General features: G+C 51.3%; 1 protein-coding gene across 8 annotated transcripts in view; it reads left to right on the top strand.

Moving 5' to 3' along the window:
• Nucleotides 1–3,058: 3,058 nt before the first annotated feature.
• Nucleotides 3,059–12,182, top strand: part of LOC122367046 (golgin subfamily A member 4-like) — a 71,255-nt gene continuing 62,131 nt past the window's right edge. For 3 of the 8 annotated variants that reach the window (XR_006253986.1, XM_043339822.1, XM_043339821.1), the window contains exon 1: nt 3,138–3,278. The gene's annotated coding sequence lies outside the window, so the exon portion shown is untranslated. Of the gene's footprint in view, nt 3,279–12,182 lie in introns of all 8 variants that reach the window. The other 5 variants (XM_043339824.1, XM_043339823.1, XM_043339820.1 and 2 more) reach the window with 4 other exon arrangements.

Below are 12,182 nucleotides of genomic sequence, written 5' to 3'. Positions count from 1 at the left end.
CGGAAAGACAGCGGTGTTGCGAAAACGCAACGATGGGCACATTGGCAGGGTAGCGGAAGTATGAATATCACCAGTAGACTTCACTCGTGATACGCTGTGGGTTCTCTCTTTCTCTCCCCCATCTTCCTCCCTCTCCTCCTCGTTCCCCAACTCTCTCCCTCTCTCCCTCTCTCTCTCTCTCTCTATCTCTCTCTCTCTCTCTCTCTCTCTCTCTCTCTCTCTCTCTCTCTCTCTCTCTCTCTCTCTCTCTCTCTCTCTCTCTCTCTCTCTCTCTCTCTCTCTCTCTCTCTCTCTCTCTCTCTCTCTCTCTCTCTCTCTCTCTTTCTTTCTCTCTTTCATTTTGTAGCCATGAGGCTGTAGCGGCGGAATATCTTCAATTAAGGGGGGGGGGGCACTGCCGACTTTTGGTCCCATTCCTTCCATTTCCATTTCCATGCAACGCCTATAGGGATAATGTTAAAATGGCAAAATCAAGGAGGGCACGGTGCCTTGGTGCCCCCTCCCCCCCCCGCTCCGCCGCCTATGCCATGAGGGACGTGTATAGGATAGGTATGTTTAGTGCAAGGTGCGTTCGCACGTAAAATGTTGCGACACATTTCATATTTGCTGGCTCAAACAGCCACAAACACTCCTTTCTTTTTCTCTCGCAGATTATCGGCCTCGGGCTGTTCGTTCACCAAGCAATGTGTTCCCATGCGTCTGAAAATCGCATGGTAGGAAAAGGACCCATGCATCAAACGGTCGGCGATGCTAACGGAGCTGAGAGATTATTAGGTCCTTTGGAAATTGGATCTACTATGTACTTACATTGTGCATAAATAATAAATAACGGGGATGTATCCTGGTATCAGGCGACAGATAGGCATCGCCATTCTCTGGATAGAATCTGCTGACTACCAACATTTACGTTATAAAAGATAACTGAGGGTCGGCAAATAGTGGGATAGGCCCCCTCTGGGGGTAGCTGAGCCCTTCGGCAGGGGTAATGAGGGCGGACCTGGAAAAATAATAGTTTTTAGGATTCATAACTCGCATAGATTCATAAGCTACTTGATGTGGAGTATACGCTTGTTTTCTTACTTTGATAGGCTTTTTATCTAATCAGACCATTTTTAGAGCTAGCAGGATTATTGGAAATAGGGGAGACATTTGTCTGACCGGACACGGTCAATCGTAGACTGGAGACTGAGCCCAGCCAGTGGGCAGCCGCCACCCATGACCCACCCCCTTCCCCCCTCCCAAGCACTCACTGCACCCGGCTACAGGCGCGCTCCTATGTGAGCTGCCCGATTGCGATATACGTTGCCGGTCCAGCCCGGAACAGGGGGATGAGGCGTGGAGGAGGATTCAACTATCCTGAAGATGGAAAGGACGGATTGACGTCGAATCACCATTCTGTCCTGGCATTGTCTCGAGAAAGAGGTTACACGTGAAGGTCGCTGAGAGTGGGGCCATGAAATTTTTGGATTAGGTGTAAACATGATAAACTGGGAGTCGATTTGTTGTGATGCGCTACGCCTTACGCGGGTAATTTGTTAGAGCCGGATCGGTCCTTTTTTCTTTTTGCTGAGAGTGGGTACGACTAACCTGCAATGGAATTTAACTTTACTCCTAGGAGGGTGGTTAAAAATGATTGCGGATATACGCGCATACGAGAGGCACTGGTTTACTCCCAATCCTCCGTTTAATTGTATTCAGTGTGCACTGTGCAGGGTCTGATAGGTGGAGGTAATGGATCTGTCTAGCTTCCAAAAAGAAAGCATCACCCTGGATACGTGTCGACCACAACTTTAAATGAACAGCAATGGACAACGTAAATGGTTGATAATGACCGTGTTGCCATCTCCCCGTTCGCGAATCATGAAGTTATGCTTCCTCACTGAGGCTCTTAGGCGGGTTATAGAGCATGACGGATGTGGGCTCCGCATTTTCAAGCAATAGTTATCAACAGTTGATTGATGTTTTGTCAAAACATATTAGCATATACGGCAGTTCAGTGTACTTTATGTCCGTCTGATGTGCCCGTCGTTGCGTTTTCGCAACGCTGATGGCGCCCGGTGTGCCCTTCGTTGCGATTTCGCAACGCATGTTTTTTACGTTTTTCTCGAAAAACTTTTGCTGCGGGCAAAAATTATTTTCGATTCCATGCAAGGCCCTGGTAGGAGCATAACATATTTTGATTTCGTCGATTTTCATGATGGTCAATATTCCTGGGCATAAATGGGATAATAATGAGGGGATCCCTGCAGCTCGTGTTACTCACAACTACGCTAACAACAATGCGAGAAGTTTGATACAACACATTGACTGACTTATAAAAGTACGTTCCATCCATTCGTAGAAATTATGCGCTATGCCGAAAGTGCATTCTCAACACATTTGCACTCTTACATTCTATCGTGTGCTACGTTCATGGATACTCGCAATTGTAATGTTATCAGCATCAAGCATATGACCGTTTTTATCTGCACTTCTCCCTGTCATGAATTAACTATATTGAATAGGTACCTATTTCTATTTGCGAACTAGCGAAACAGTTCGTCTAGATATTTCTCTTCTGCAGATCTGGCCGCGTTATTGGTTATTGGCATTACTTAGGTATACCTAAGTAATGCATTCGCCTACTAAAGATAAAATCATCCATGCACCTACCCCATTAATCACGTTCATATATCGCGCTATGATGTAGACGACAATCTATCATAAAGCCTTGTTTGGTACGGGTTATGTGGCTGTGGCTCGTTTAGGTCACGGTCCGATCACGGCTGAGATTAACCTGTTGCCTCCGTGTCGATACCCAGCCGGCCCGGAGATGACCGGACAGGTGCAGCGCAGGCGCTCAGTCCGATCAGCTGACGCGGCCAACAGCCAGTAGCCCCCAGTGGGTCACGGCTGTGCGCAGATGGGCAACGCGTGCGATATGCGTGCGGCCGCGTCGGCGCCCTCGTCGCGTGGTCCACCTGTTTGTATTGGAGCCCCGGACGGCCTCCGCGGCGGCGGCACACATTCCGCCTGCGGCGCTGCCAAAGTCGACGGCGTCGCCGCGCAAAAATACTCGTCGGCATCGTCGGCGTGCGACGGCGCCGACGGGACGAGCAGTGGCGCGCGAGTGTCGAGCGGCGACGAGCGAGCGGCGCCGGCTGGCTGGTGCGGCGCGGGCCCTGGTGCCGTGTGTGAGGGGTGGTGTGGTGACCGGTGGACAGAGTGGTGCTGGTGACGCTCGGATACGACCTGGGCACTGCAGAGGAGAACATCTGCTTCACTTAACGTCTTTCTTGGTGAGATGAGTCGCCATGTGATGCAATGCGAACTTTCTGTTGAGAATAAGTGACATTTTAGATTCAATCAGATTGGATAACTTCTGAGTTGGGTTATTATCTCGACTCATAAGCCAAACCACCAATGTTCGTGGCTAGGATTTTCAGAGTTATTGGCTGCAGTCGTTTCAGAATGCATGGAAAAGCTGTTTTTAAAAAAAGCCTTGGTCGTTGCACGGCATCTACTTAGCAGGATTTTGAATTATATCGCGGGCATGTCACTATAAGTAGGGTCAGGGCTGGGTCAAGGACAGGTCAGGGCCGTTTCTGGGTTAGGTTACGGCTTGGTCACGGTAAGGTCACGGCCTGGTCATGGTTACTGGTTAGGCCACAGCTACTGTTAGTCACGGGTTGTGTCACGGTTGAAAATCAATGTATCAGTTTATGCGTGAGTGAGTGATAAGTAATGTTAATGCATGAGAGCTCACGTGAAAGCCGACGCCGTGATTTGGAAGTGACAAATGAAGGCAAACTTGTTCGCAGAGCAAATAGTATTCTAATCACTTTTGCCATTTTAGTTTGCGCCAAATGATCGGGTCGGTCTATTTCAGCTTGAAACGTCTTCTACTAAACATGCGCAAAAAACGTGAAGAAAATTCGCCAGGGGCTGAGACCTGAGTGATATGCACCGACCTTTTACCGTCAGCTGGAAAGTGGAAAGTGAAGCCTTAAAACTTAATTAAAACCTTAGTACTTTAATTAAAACTTTAATTAAAACCTTATCGTATGTTATCCCTGGTAGCGTAACCTGAAATATGAGCTATGCTCGTGAAATAGCTGTGGTTATTTTCTTTCTGGTTTTCGAATTTTTCTTTTTTTTCTCTCTCTCTCTCTCTCTCTCTCTCTCTCTCTCTCTCTCTCTCTCTCTTCTCTCTCTCCCTCTCCCTCTCTCCCTCTCTCCCTTTCCCTCTCCCTCTCCCTCTCCCACTCCCTCTCCACTTCCCTCTCTCTCTCTCTCACTCTCTCTCTCTCTCTCTCTCTCTCTCTCTCTCTCTCTCTCTCTCTCTCTCTCTCTCTCTCTCTCTCTCTCTCTCTCTCTCTCCTCTCTCTCTCTCTCTCTCTCTTTAAATGCCCTTGTTGACATAACCGGCTTGACGAAAGGTCTAACCCCCGCCGGCCGAGGGGAGGGTGGATGCCGGTCCCCTCCTGACGTTTTGTCGCGATTGCTCGGAGAGCGCTGGCGACATGGAGCTAAACTTCGCACACCTGTCTTGATACAAGCCAGTCACAGTCGCTTTGACTGGCTGTAACCGTGGCGACTATGACTGTGACAATAACTGTGGTGACTACTGACTAGACTACGTACGTGACTGTGTGACTATGACTGCGACTCTGACTGTCACGGTGGTGATTGCCATTGGGACTGTGACTATAACCGAGACTGGGACTATTGCTGTGACTATAACTGTGACTGTGACTGCAGATTTGAATGTGACTGCGACTGAATGTACTGTGACTGTGACTGTATTTTGGCTGTGAACTGTGACTGTAACCGTGGCTGTGACTGTGACTGTAACAGTGGTGACTGATTGTGACTGTGACTGTGACTGACTGTAGCTGTGGTTGTGGCTGTGTGGACTGTAACTGTGACTTGTGTCTGACTGTGGCTGTGACTGTGACTTAGGTAGCGATATTTCTTCGGTGACTTGGGTTGTGGTAAATGTGACTGTGACTGTGACTCTGTGACTGTGACGTAGCGACATTCCTGTGTGGCATGTGGCGGGCGCCCCGGGCGGACCTCGGATGACGCTGTACCGGCGGCGGCTAAGAATAGGCCTCCGCTGGGTGACACGGGCACCCGCTGAGACGCACGGTCAGTGTCCTTACACTGCGCCCGTCGTTGGTCGGGGGGGGGGGGGAGGGGCGTCCCAGACGAGGGAAGGGGCCGGTGCATTTCGCTGAGACACACTTTCCGTCATCAGACTCCGGTTATATGACACCTCGGCTTATCAACTCATCGGCCGCGCCAGCCAAGCAGAGATCAAGTTTAGTCTTACGGGTGTCTTCTTCTCAGTGCATCTGCCAAGGCTGGGTTGGTGGCCCCAGCAGTCACATGGAATTCTCAGAACGTCGAAGGCGATGAGGCTTATAGTCACGTGGGCTGCCCAGGACTATGACAGAAGTAACGGACGTCGGATACATGCTAGATGACACATGGGGTCTACAACTCTACAGAACTTCGCATGGTTATTGTGGACGAGTCATGACGTGGATGTTGAGGGAGCTGGTTGCAAATGCAATTCGGACACAAAAAAAAGACCGACGCGTACCCCTGCTGTCACAGCCTAGCAATTGCAGAATCGCATTCGACGGTTCAATGTTACATATACATACATATGTGCGCAATTATCTTATTCACCGCACTCCTGTTAAAAGAAAAACTTTGGATTAAAGGGACCCTCCCACCTTCAAAAAAGTTAATGAATTGGCATAAAAGTGATGTAGCGTGAATCACAAAGAGCGAAAATGAACATCTACCAAATTTTACCGGAAAATATTCACCCGTTTTCGAGATATAAGACTTTTATTTTTGTTTACTTTTTGGGAAATCCGCTGTTTCTGTGACGTCACATAAAGGTTTTCTTTACGTCGGCATTTGGAAGCAATAGTTTGGTATCAAAGTGCGACAAATATTGCGCGAATGATGCGTTTATCTTATCAAGGTCAATATATGATGGCCAATAAAGGATTCCAGGACAATTCTTATGGCATTTCTTCGTATCGCAATTCTTCGTCTGCAAATCTTCGTCAGGGCATTTATTCGTACCTATCGCATTACTTTGTCTCGCACCAGGGTATATGAAAATCGGCTCGCATTTCTTCTTCAACGCAAATATATGCAAGAGTAAGCATTGAGGGACAAATAAATGCACCGACGAAGATTTGTAGACGAAGAAATGCGGACGAAAAATTGTGCTACGAAGAAATGTCATGCGAGGATTCGTTCGGGTACCATGACATTTAGGGGAAAGTGGGGTATGACGGGCATGTTAGTTTTGCGGGTCTGTACCTCTGAAGTCTTTTCTTCGATTGCTTCACCAATTTAGCACAACCATCTTCAGGCATTTTTCTTTCAGTGCCCCTTTGACACCTAAGGTCTAAATCCAATACTTTTCAATTGAGAGTGTTTTTAGCAAGACCCTGCAAAAACCCGTCTTACCCCACCGGGGAGGGTAAGACGGGCACTGATGTTGGGGCAAGACGGGCACAACGTTAGTTTGAACTTCTTTACATATTTACTGCCGAATAATTATGCTAATACATCTTACACATCTGGCTTTTGATCTTACAGTCAATATTGTAAGGTTCGTAGCATCGCACGGCTACTTATAGGCGTAATGGTATTGATCGATGTAATGAAAAAATTAAACAAATTCAAAGCTGTCTATTTAAATAATTTCGATGGAAATGCGTTGCAAATGATGTAGAACAGCGTAAGTTAGCTTAAAATAACAATATCAGATGGTTTGCATTCCTTTCATCATTGTTGCCCGTCTTACCCCATTCGGCTGCCAATAAGGATATCACACCGCCTCCGGGCACCAAATTAAAGGATTCATTCGCCAGCATACACATTTGGATGACACCCTAAGACGAAACTCTCATCAAATTTCCAAAACAAAATATGAAACAGCGAGGTCAGAAAACACTACGAAACACGATAGTTCTGCTTAGAGTGCAAGGCACGTTTTTAGCTTTTCCACAATTTTTCAAAAACTATTTAAGATGCGTACCTCTGCCTTCACCTCACAGCAAAGAACCACACGGCCGATTACCAACCACAACAAGAGGTTGCTAGCGCCAACGGTTTGGGCTAGAGGGCCGGTGCCCGTCTTTCCTACCCCGCCCGTCTTACCCCACTTTCCCCTATGTGATTTCAAAGTCAAGGTTCACAGGGTTCACAGCTGATCTGCTAAATCAAGCCAAGAATCCAAACTATCAAAAAACTATAAATATTTGTTTGTCTGTCACAGAGGTCTCAAGCAATATAAGGTTGACATATGTTGAATCAAAAATCTACTGCCACAACTCACATCTCCTGCCTTAGTTTATCATTGTTGTTTTAACTTGCTTTCAAGAGAAACAGAAGCCAGTATCTGATATCACTTCAGATGATTGTTTCAAGATCTGAGTTCAAATGGAAATAAAAGCAAGATCAAGATGAAACAGGGATTATTGCTGTTAAAGTAGTTTGGCCATGATACAACAAGCACATAAATCATTAGCCAAATCAAATACTGGTTGGTTTGTCAAGATGTTTGTTGTCTGTCGTCTGTCAAGCTGCTATGAACACTGAACGCTCTCACTCTTACTTTAAAGAGAGTAGTTTAAGTTGAATGGTAGTGAGCTGTAATTAGACAAAGCAGCTATTCAGTGCTCACATCAAGCCAGGCTAGGAAATGGCATCAACTGTGGTGGGAGGAAGCAGGTTCGGCAGCCCTATGTTGTAAACTTCTGTTATGTCTTGTGTTTGATCAACTGATGTTTTCTGCTCTGTTTTGTGCAGTGATAGTAGCAGGTAACTGCATGCTTGTCAAATTATGTGAATAAACGAATTCATAACATTGCATTTTTCTCTCCATGCAAGGAACAAGTAAGATGTTGTAGAAAATGTAATAGAGGGCTGCATTGCTGATTTTGCACTTTATCAGAGCTTTATTTAGAATTGCTTTCCTGAAAGCTACACACAGGCCAAAGTGCTGAAATTCACAATGTCATAGCTTTTGGCAGAAAAAAGAAAAGACTTACCAAGTTAAAATTGGCTGAAAGTATGGCAGAGCAGGTCTTGATGCGTATGCCCATCCGTGTGCTTGCCGAAGCCGAACTGACTGCAACACATTTAACTCTGACCCACCATGGTGGCTGGCATATCCTGAACTTTCACCACTCTAAACAAGACAACTTTCAGCCCTCAGCATTGTATTAAAACACTGTACAAATGTTCGGAACACGCATTCTCGGGTAAACACCACGGCTCAGCTATCTAATGTATTGATCTATGTACATCGGCTCATTACACGCTAAAACCCTGACTGCCCATCAGGCCGGACCTCTTGTCCGCCAGCTCATCCCGGAGCTTCCCCTGGCGAGCCAACCGCTCAGCCCCGAGCCCCTCTCGCCGAGCAACCCGCTCAGCGACTGCCGCCGCCGGAGATGCACCGCCTTATATAGGGGGGCTGGGCGCCCGCCGACCAATCAGCGGCGGCCACGTCACATACGTCACCAGCCGGCAGGGACTGAAGGCTGCAGCGCCGGCGCACGCTGCCGGCGGCCGATACGAACGGCCGCCGCTCCCCAACACACACCCCCCCCTACACAAAAGAGGTGTACGACAACTCACATTTTACAAGTATGTACAACATTTAACAAAAACATATACTACAATCACTACGACGACATGACCCGCGTACACACACACAAAGGAAACTTTAAACACGTTCTCGAGCGCTCAATGATCGGGTCCACCGAACGCTTCGGTGTCTACAATCTCCGCAGCTCACGAGCCTCCCGCCTGGTACCGTGCAAGACGACGGTTGAGCCACCCGTGCCGCATTCGGTACGGCGCTGGTGGTCTGAGGGCGGCTGGAGGCGGTTCGAGTCCCGCGCCGCGATCCGGGTGGTGCTGTGCGCACCATACGGCGGTCACCTCCCGCGGCAAACTGCACGTTCGTCCGTGGCCCCACGGGCCCTTGTGCCGCAGGCCCAACTTTGGCTGCCCTCCAGTTGCTGCTCGGCAGTCGCGCTCGTCACCAGCTTCGCGTTCGAAGGGGCGTGTGGCCGGCTCGATCTGCACCGGCGCCCTTGGAGGTGGGGCGGGCCTTTCCCGCCTCACCACTCGATCATTCTGACCTCCAGAGTCCAAGGCCCTGCCCCACTTTTCCAGCACAGAGGTGTTGCAAGGCGTCTGACGGCTGAGGCGCTGTCGGGCGTGATTGTGTGGTGGGCTCTCGTCTTGCGCCTTCTGCGTGCCGCTCCACTCCACCGGACTAGCGTCCCCTGCGTCGCCGTCGACGCCCGGACGGCTGATGGCGCGTGCTTCTTCGCCCGCCACATCGCCAGCCGAGTTGACCTCGCCGCTGGCCTGGGCGGTCTGCCGGTCAGGTTGGCCTGCGATGCCGATGCTGGGCGATCCGCCCTCGCGGCTCACGCTATCCGACTCTGACCCATTTGAGGTCACCGTGACCTCGACGCAGCCGCTGCTGGGCTGCCCGCCCCCGCAACGGCTCGCCCCGGACGCGTCGGGCTCGACTGGGCCCACGCATGAGGCCACTGGGGTCGGCCATTGTCGCCTTCGGTCGAGTCCTGCTAGTGCTGACTTGAAGACGGCCCGAGCGGTACAAGTCACGAGGGCCGCTGCCCGCGCGCAAACCTGTGAGCAGCGCCTCACCAAACCGGAGCTCGCGGTCCCCGACTGCTCGTGATGCCCGATCTCATCGAGCGGGGGTTGGGATGTTGGCGGAGCCTCGCTCCCCGCCGGCTCTGATTGTACCGTGCACACGGTCGACGGTGTGGTTCCCGGGGGCTGGCGTGACATGACCTCGGCGTTCCCGCGGGCGTGACCGCAGATGTGGGGGCACCCTTCCCACTGTCGTGTGGCGCTTCTGTCTCCCGCGTGAGTGGGCTGTCCCGCGGTGGGTGGACCGTAGAGTGCAGGTGGGTCAGCCACCCTCCGCTGCCACTCACGGCCGCACTCCGCTGCCGGTGTGTCCCCCCGCTGCCAGTGACCCGCGTGCGCTGTGGGGCCCCCCATTGTCGGGCTGGCAGGCATGCCCACGGCCGCAGTCGCCGGGGCAGGCGGGCGTCCCGCCCATCGCTGACCCCCACGGCTGCACCCGCGACAGAGAGGCGTCCATCCGCCGGCCTCCTCAGACGGACCACGGGGGCACTCCGCCCACTCCAGGCCCGCCTGCTGATGACCGCGTGGGAAGGACCACCCCGCCTGCTCATTAGCATGTGCTTGCCGCGCTGGACAGTCGCGGACCAGGTGGCCAGGGCTATTACAACGGAAACAACGGCGCCCAGTACCCCGCCTGTTTGGGTTCGGTGGCCCTCGTTGGGAGTTCCTCGCCCCTGTCCCGTGCCCCGTGCGGTAGGCGTCCCGCCTTCCCGCCGTCTCAAGAGCCTGCAGGGCGCGCTGCAGCTCTCCAATTACCCTTTCCAGGGCGTCTAGCCGCGCAGTGCCGGGCGCGTCTCGGTCTCGGACCGCCAACGCCTCGCCCTCGTTGGGCGGGCGCATGGCCCGGAGTGCGTCCTGCTGCTGCTGGAATTTATCCGCGACCCCCATGGCCTCGGTGAGGCTGGACGGGTCTTTTCTAAGCACCCGCGTCTGCAGCTCTTCCTCACGGAGGCCGCACACGAAGCGGCTGACGACGGTCGCTTCCACGGACGGGTCGCCGGCTCTCGCTCCTGGGTATGCCTCCCGGCCTACTTGGCGCACTCTGTCGGCGAAGTCGCGCGTTGCCTCACCGGGCTGCTGCCGGATATTCGCCAGCTCAGCGTGCGCCTGTATCGCCTTCTTCGCTGCGCCGAAACGGACCTCCAGTGCAGCCACAGTTTGCTGGAGGTTGCTCTGGACCTCCTCCGACAGCAAGGCGAAATAGTCCAGGGCGCCATCTTGCAGCAGGCTGACCAGGCCCTGTAGCCGATCCTCTTCAGAGAACGCGATCGTCTTCGCCCGGAACCGCCGGTACCACTGACCCCATGATTGATTATTTACCCCCGTGAAATTTTCAAAGTTAGCTAAAAGTAAAATTTCTCTTTCCATGTTACGTTACTCTACTGAGCCGATTCCAAATAAAATAGAAATGAAAATTTGCTTCAAATGGTGCAACCCAACGAATGCGTGTCCGCTAGTGCCCGAACCGTCCTACCGACCGCGCCAGTTGTTCGGAACACGCATTCTCGGGTAAACACCACGGCTCAGCTATCTAATGTATTGATCTATGTACATCGGCTCATTACACGCTAAAACCCTGACTGCCCATCAGGCCGGACCTCTTGTCCGCCAGCTCATCCCGGAGCTTCCCCTGGCGAGCCAACCCCTCAGCCCCGAGCCCCTCTCGCCGAGCAACCCGCTCAGCGACTGCCGCCGCCAGAGATGCACCGCCTTATATAGGGGGGCTGGGCGCCCGCCGACCAATCAGCGGCGGCCACGTCACATACGTCACCAGCCGGCAGGGACTGAAGGCTGCAGCGCCGGCGCACGCTGCCGGCGGCCGATACGAACGGCCGCCGCTCCCCAACACAAAACACTCGAAATTTGTTTCAGTGCCATCCACGGACAACATCAGTCGCCATTCACCAGGCCAGTAAAAACAGAATAGATAATAGCTTCAAACCCATGTAGTCAGAGTTACTAGGTCTGCACCTCAAAACAAAATCCAGGTGACATTCACCACGCCAGTAAAAACAGGTACTTAGGTAACGTAACAGCTTCAAATCTGGTAACATGTTGGTCGGACTTTACACTACCATATTTACATCAGTCCCACGCACAAGGGGGAAAAGCTCAAATTATTGAGCGCTCAAAATATTGAGCGTGTGACGTCAGAGGCTCCCATAGGCGTAATGCTGAGGGCTCAAAAAATTGAGCCGTTTCAGGAACACGTTTTGCAAAAGCAACTCGCAACACCTAGGGAGAAATGACAACACCCTAGGAGAATCACTAATGATGCAAAACAGATTAGGCTTTCATATTTTTCACTGCTCAAGCTTCAATGATTGGGGGAACACCAATTTATAGGTCGAAATCTTACGGCATACCAGGATGACTTAAAAACAGGCCAATATTTATGTCGAAATAAAAGTTATTTTTTGTCCTTTCACGTTTTTTACTAGGGTTCTGTTGGAAAGAGCATTTTTCAT

The sequence above is a fragment of the Amphibalanus amphitrite genome, unplaced genomic scaffold, assembly GCF_019059575.1.
Source record: "Amphibalanus amphitrite isolate SeventyFive unplaced genomic scaffold, NRLGWU_Aamphi_draft 000846F_arrow, whole genome shotgun sequence".
NCBI lineage: Eukaryota > Metazoa > Arthropoda > Thecostraca > Balanomorpha > Balanidae > Amphibalanus > Amphibalanus amphitrite.
This window is presented reverse-complemented; position numbering and strand designations above follow the sequence as displayed.